This window comes from Gorilla gorilla, chromosome 9, assembly GCF_029281585.2.
Source record: "Gorilla gorilla gorilla isolate KB3781 chromosome 9, NHGRI_mGorGor1-v2.1_pri, whole genome shotgun sequence".
Taxonomy (NCBI): Eukaryota; Metazoa; Chordata; class Mammalia; order Primates; family Hominidae; genus Gorilla; species Gorilla gorilla.
The window spans coordinates 64448178-64454686 of NC_073233.2; the positions used below are offsets into that span (position 1 = coordinate 64448178).

Genomic DNA, 6509 nt, shown 5'->3' on the forward strand with positions numbered 1-6509 from the left:
CCTGGTGTGGCTGTCAATCATGAGGCCCTGAATCTTCAAACCACAGAGGTAGGCCCCTGATCCAGGAGAATAAGTCAGTTGGAGGATACCAGTACTCTGGACACAGCTAACAGGTAAGTAAAAAAATACTGGGTCAATCAAAGACAGTTTTTGTTTCTTTTGAATGGTGTCAAATAGTGACAGAAAAGAAATGAGTAGAAAACTTCTCCTAACTATATTGTCCCAATTTTATTTTCCTTTAATGAGCTAAAGCTTAAAAGCCAAACCAATAGTCAACCAAAGGTGTTACGTGGATGTTCTTTCCCTACCCACCCCCAAAAAAGGGATCTTATCAGTTCAGATTAGGTTTGCCTACATGTGATAGGAAATTTAAAATAGCAGTAACTTAAACAAGTGGTTTAAACTTTATTTTTCTTTCTTATAAAACGAGTAAGTAAATAGCCAATGTAGGGCAGATAAGGCTGCTATACAGTGACAGGAGCCCGAATGTTTCCCCATAGTACAAAATGACTGCCACTGAATCTACATTTAGGTCACAAAAAGGAGACAAGTGACAGGAAGAATGCTAACCTAAACATCTAAGGAGACTTCCCAGAAGAACCTCACACATTTTCTTCTTACATTTCAGTACTTTGTCATTTGGCAACAGCCACGTACAAAGGAGATTGAAAAATGTAGTGTTCTATCTTGGTTGCAATGTGCCCAGCTAAAAATGGGGCTTCCATTAAACAAGAGGAGAATGAAAGATGGAATTCCTCTTTAGTAGTATTTGCTACAGAGGTAAATGTAATTTATTTGGCTTCTTTTCTTCTTAGCTATTTTTTCCCCTTAGACGATCTTCCTTTCTTGATGGCATTTGTATGATAGCTAAAAGCACAAGTTTTGCTGTCTGAGGACCTGAGTTAGAATCCCAACCCCACTGTAAATAAACTGTATGATCCTGTCTCCATCATGAGATATATTTGATCCTTCTTTCTTTGTAGGGTAGTGATTCCTAGCTCTTCTTTTTTTGTAGTAGTGCTGATCCCTAGCTCTTCTTTATTTGTAGTAATACTAATCCCTAGCTGGTTCGCCATTAAATGCACGCTTCTCTCCCTCCAAAGGAGAAAATAACTTTTCCTGTCTCATTTACTGATGTATCCTCAGGACTTGGAATAATGCCTGCTAATCAGGAGTCACCATATACATATTTTTTAACTTAATTTTGACAACTAAAAATCCTCTTGTGAAGAATATCTAATAGCACATAATTTATTTTAAAATATTTAGGATTTATTTAGTTAAAAGCAAGCTAAAAATAACATTTAATATAAAATTTTATAAAAATCTTGTAAAAATATATATACCTACATACAAGAAAATGCTGGAAGAATGTAAACAATGGATTTAGCATAGATTATTTATACAAACAAAATTACATGACAAGAACGTGTGTTTTTCTAGATCCCATTGTCTTATAAAATAAACTATCTGCATTTTTATATTTCAGAATCCTATATATATGGTACAAACATATAAATTTTAAATAGTAGAAAAAAATATCTATTTTGATGTATATTACCATTGTTTTCATATGTGAGTAGTGAAATTACATGTGAGTTTTACTTTCTTTGTGTTCTGCTTTCCAAACATTCTCTAATAATTTTAGGTCTTGAAAAGTATGTATTTATTGCTTTTCCTAGGCAACAAGAGAAAGTATTTTTTAATTTAGGCACATATATTTTATATTCTTATTAGGCCAAAGACGTTTTGATTCAATTAATACATTAAATTATATAATAATCTTACTAAGTGGAACAATTTTCTCATTTCAAGAAAAATTTTGTTTACTACTTTTAAAATATGGTAAAAACTGTGGTTGGAAAAAGTGATTTCTGAAATCTCTAAGAGGGTGCAAAACCTCTCATCACACTCAGGCTACAGACAGTCTGTTTTCTGTCAACATCATTAGATTTGCCTTCAACCCATTATTTTTGGCATTGGAATTGCTCAAGCACAATTCAAGGAGATTGCAGTTACTGACCCATTGTTCTGAGTCCAGACAAGACCGCTTTCCATCTGAACATGTCTATTGGTCTCTCCTTCAATGAGACACCCATGAAATATTGAGAGCCTTGGGGAAAGTAGAGTGTACACACGTATCATCCCAATGTGTTCCGGGGAAGTTTGTAAACACTGGAGAAGATCTGATAGCACCCGATTCATTCTGAAATTGGGGTTCTGTATGAAGAGTTATTTTAGATGCACAGGATCAGCTCTGCATCCACTTTTCTGACTAGAAACTCTTCCTTAATTTCAAAGAAACAAAAAGATGCTAAAACTATTTTAAAATTGTATCTATTATATTTCTTTTTCAATTTGGAAACAACAAAAAAGGGTAACATGAAAATAGGCTGTAAATTTTCTGTATTTTAATTTACCTCTAACTTTTCCATACCCAGTGCCTCTGAATTTTAAAAATTTTTCTATTTTACTATTCATTTTCTTGCATTTTATTTCTAGTTTCTATAATAAGCTATTCCCATTTATTTTTACCTAAAAGAACTAAGAAAAAAACTAAATATCAACAATAAAGTAATAGCTGAAATGACTTAAGAGTCAAATACACAGAGAGTCATCTGAAAATTATTGCCAGGATTTGTCTCTGTATGAAATAGTAAGATTCTAGGGTTTTTATTTTTATTGTTGCTCCTCTTTTCCTTTATATTTTATATTTTCTGTTATAATGATGATTTATTTTGTTTTTAGAATATAAAAATAAAGAAAATAGGCATAAAATAAATTCAAAGGAATACAAGAAAAATAATTCCTTTTATTTAAAAAATTATTTTTAAGCAAAGTAACCTTTTATATTTTCAATTCTGTAGATGGGAATGGGGAACACATGTTTTTTTTCCAATAAATCACTCCTGGTGTGACATTTACATTATTAAATATAACTAGTGTGCTAGTAATAACAGTCGCTAGATGGTTCTAATATTCATTAGACTTTATCATATTCCTAGTAATGAAGATTTTGGGGAGACATATAATTGTTCTGACTCTGTAGGTAACTAAGAATTTTTATCATTTATAGAAAGATGATGAAATGGAGGTTTTTCCAAAAGTAAGTAGTAAAATAAAAGTCAGATGGAAGTATAGAAATATGCCATCCCCTAAATTTTGCAAATGGCTTAGTATCTTGGGATGATGACCAGGAAGTCTAACTATGTCTGGAAGCTTTTCCTTTTATCTATTTTTTGTTCTTGATGAGAATTAAAATTGTAATTTTCTTTTAAAAAAACTTCTTTTTGGTAATCATCCTCCCCATGGCAGCTTTTAACTTTTTTATTATTATTATTATACTTTAAGTTTTAGGGTACATGTGCACAATGTGCAAGTTTGTTACGTATGTATACATGTGCCATGTTGGTGTGCTGCACCCATTAACTCGTCATTTAGGATTAGGTATATCTCCTAATGCTATCCCTCCCCACTCCCCCCACCCCACAACAGGCCCCGGTTTGTGATGTTCCCCTTCCTGTGTCCATGTGTTCTCATTGTTCAATTCCCACCTATGAGTGAGAACATGCAGTGTTTGGTTTTTGTCCTTGCAATAGTCGCTGAGAATGATGGTTTCCAGCTTCATCCATGTTCCTACAAAGGACATAAACTCTTCATTTTTTATGGCTGCTTAGTATTCCATGGTGTATATGTGCCACATTTTCTTAATCCAGTCTATCGTTGGACATTTGGGTTGGTTCCAAGCCTTTGCTATTGTGAATAGTGCCACAATAAACATACGTGTGCATGTGTCTTTATAGCAGCATGATTTATAATCCTTTGGGTATATACCCAGTAATGGGATGGCTGGGTCAAATGGTATTTCTAGTTCTAGATCCTTGAGGAATCGCCACACTGTCTTCCACAATGGTTGAACTAGTTTACAGTCCCACCAACAGTGTAAAAGTGTTCCTATTTCTCCCCATCCTCTCCAGCACCTGTTGTTTCCTGACTTTTTAATGATTGCCATTCTAACTGGTGTGAGATGATATCTCATTGTGGTTTTGATTTGCATTTCTCTGATGACCAGTGATGATGAGCATTTTTTCATGTGTTTTTTGGCTGCATAAATGTCTTCTTTTGACAAGTGTCTGTTCATGTCCTTTGCCCACGTTTTGATGGGGTTGTTTGTTTTTTTCTTGTGAATTTGTTTGAATTCATTGTAGATTCTGGATATTAGCCCTTTGTCAGATGAGTAGATTGCAAAAATTTTCTCCCATTCTGTAGGTTGCCTGTTCACTCTGATGGTAGTTTCTTTTGCTGTGCACAAGCTCTTTAGTTTAATTAGATCCCGTTTGTCTATTTTGGCTTTTGTTGCCATTGCTTTTAGTGTTTTAGACATGAAGTCCTTGCCCATGCCTATGTCCTGAATGGTAATGTCTAGGTTTTCTTCTAGGGTTTTTATGGTTTTAGGTCTAACATGTAAGTCTTTAATCCATCTTGAATTAATTTTTGTGTAAGGTGTAAGGAAGGGATCCAGTTTCAGCTTTCTACATATGGCTAGCCAGTTTTCCCAGCACCATTTATTAAATAGGGGATCCTTTTCCCACTTCCCTGGTGGTCTAGTGGCTAGGATACTTCTTTATTTATCAAGCTGTAGATGAGAGGTTTCAACGTGAGGTTGTACAGAACACCAACACTATTTTATTGAGTTCCAGGTAAAAAGTTGCACCTGGTCGAACGTAGCTAAAGAAGAGAGACCCATAAAAGATGGAAACAGCTGTTAAGTGGGAAGAGCAGGTGGAAAAAGTTTTGTTCGTCCCATCAGCAGAGCAGATCCTCAGAATGTCAGTAAGGATGTAAAAATAGGAGATTATAATGGTCAGGCTACTGACAACTAGTACAGCTCCAGCCACAATGAAAACTAACAATTTATTGATCCGGGCGTCAGCACATACGAGAGAAAGAAGGAGAGACATGTCACAGAAGAAATGATTGATAATGTTGGAGTGACAAAAGGGAAGCTGAAAAGCAGCCGTTGTGTGAGTTATGGTGTTGAAGAAATCAGCTGCATAAGGTGCAACCACCAGCTGGATGCACAGTCTCTATTACAGGGCCACTGAGTACAACAATGGGTTACAGATGGCCACATAATTGTCATAGGCCATGGAAGCCAAGAGAAGACACTCAATGACTACGAATAACCCAAAGAACCACTGCTGCAAGGGACAGCCCAGGAAAGAGATGGCTTTCCTTACAGCAGATAAGTCAGTGAGCAACTTGTGGCCCACAACGGATGAGAAGCAGATGTCCACAAAGGACAGGTAGCTGAGGACAAAGTACATAGGTGTGTGAAAGCGGGAATCGAGCCAGATGCGAACCATCATGCCCAAGTTTTCTGTCATAGTAATGAGGTAAAAAAGGTACAAATGGTAAGAAAAGGAAGACTTGCAGCTGAAGATGATACCTTAAGCCTAAAAAAAGGAATTCTGTGATCCTTGTATATTTCCATCAGCCATTGGTTGATTTTAGTCTCTATAGTGAGAAAAATAGAGAACTGATCATGCATTCAACTTTGATTTTTTAAAATCATAACATATTGCACAGGAAAAGAAATATAGGTGGAACTAACTTAGAAACATTGATATTTTTTAAAAAGCCCAAATAAAATGCTAGGACATTAGATATATCACAGTTCTAAAAAGTAGTACGGTTTAAGTGTTTTAAAGAGAAATTTGGGACTTAACTAAGAAATGGTTAAAACATTATAAACCTATATAAATTAATCACTACCCTTACAGATTATAGGAAAAAGCATTATTATTATTTTAATCGAATTTGAACAAGAATTTGATAAAATGCAGCTCTCAAGAAGAACTTTCCAAAACTGGAAATAAAAATAACTATTTAATTTAATACAAAGAATCTTCCAGAAAAAAAATGTGTGTAGTGTTAAGACATTAGAAACATTCACATTATAATCAGACACTATTTAAAGATGTCCATAACATATGTATTTAACATTTATATTAAAGATTGTAAAATTCTAAAAAAAAAAAGATAAATATAAGTACTGTAGTAAAAGTAGAAAGAAATAACTGTCACTATTAGCAGGCAAAATAATCACCCACATAGAAAACCTAGGAGAATCAACTGTTAAGATAAATTTTTAGAAAAAAATAATAAAAGCTTAACAAGGTAGTAGAATAGAAAATCAATATGGAAAACCAAAAATAATCAAATGTAAATTATCCCAGCAAAAATCATATTAATCAACTGGAATTGATAAAAAAAAAAACATTAATAAGCCTAACAAAGAATTTTCAAGATTTCTATGAAGAAAAATACAAATAATGGAACTTTAATGAAATAAAAGAAAAAAATGACAAAATAAGCCAGAAAAACATAATATTTTTGTTTTTGGATCTCTTCTGGATCAAATGACTTAGTCATAAAGAGTCTTTTTCTCTTGGAAAAAATAAATTAGCTCCTATTGGGAAAGTAAAAATCTAACTGGCCACTCTTCA

At 33.9% G+C, this 6509-nt stretch overlaps 1 pseudogene; it reads right to left on the reverse strand.

The window, feature by feature from the left end:
* Positions 1–3274: 3274 nt before the first annotated feature.
* On the reverse strand, positions 3275–5481 carry LOC101124149 (olfactory receptor 5G9-like; annotated as a pseudogene).
* Between the last annotated feature and the right edge of the window lie 1028 nt (positions 5482–6509).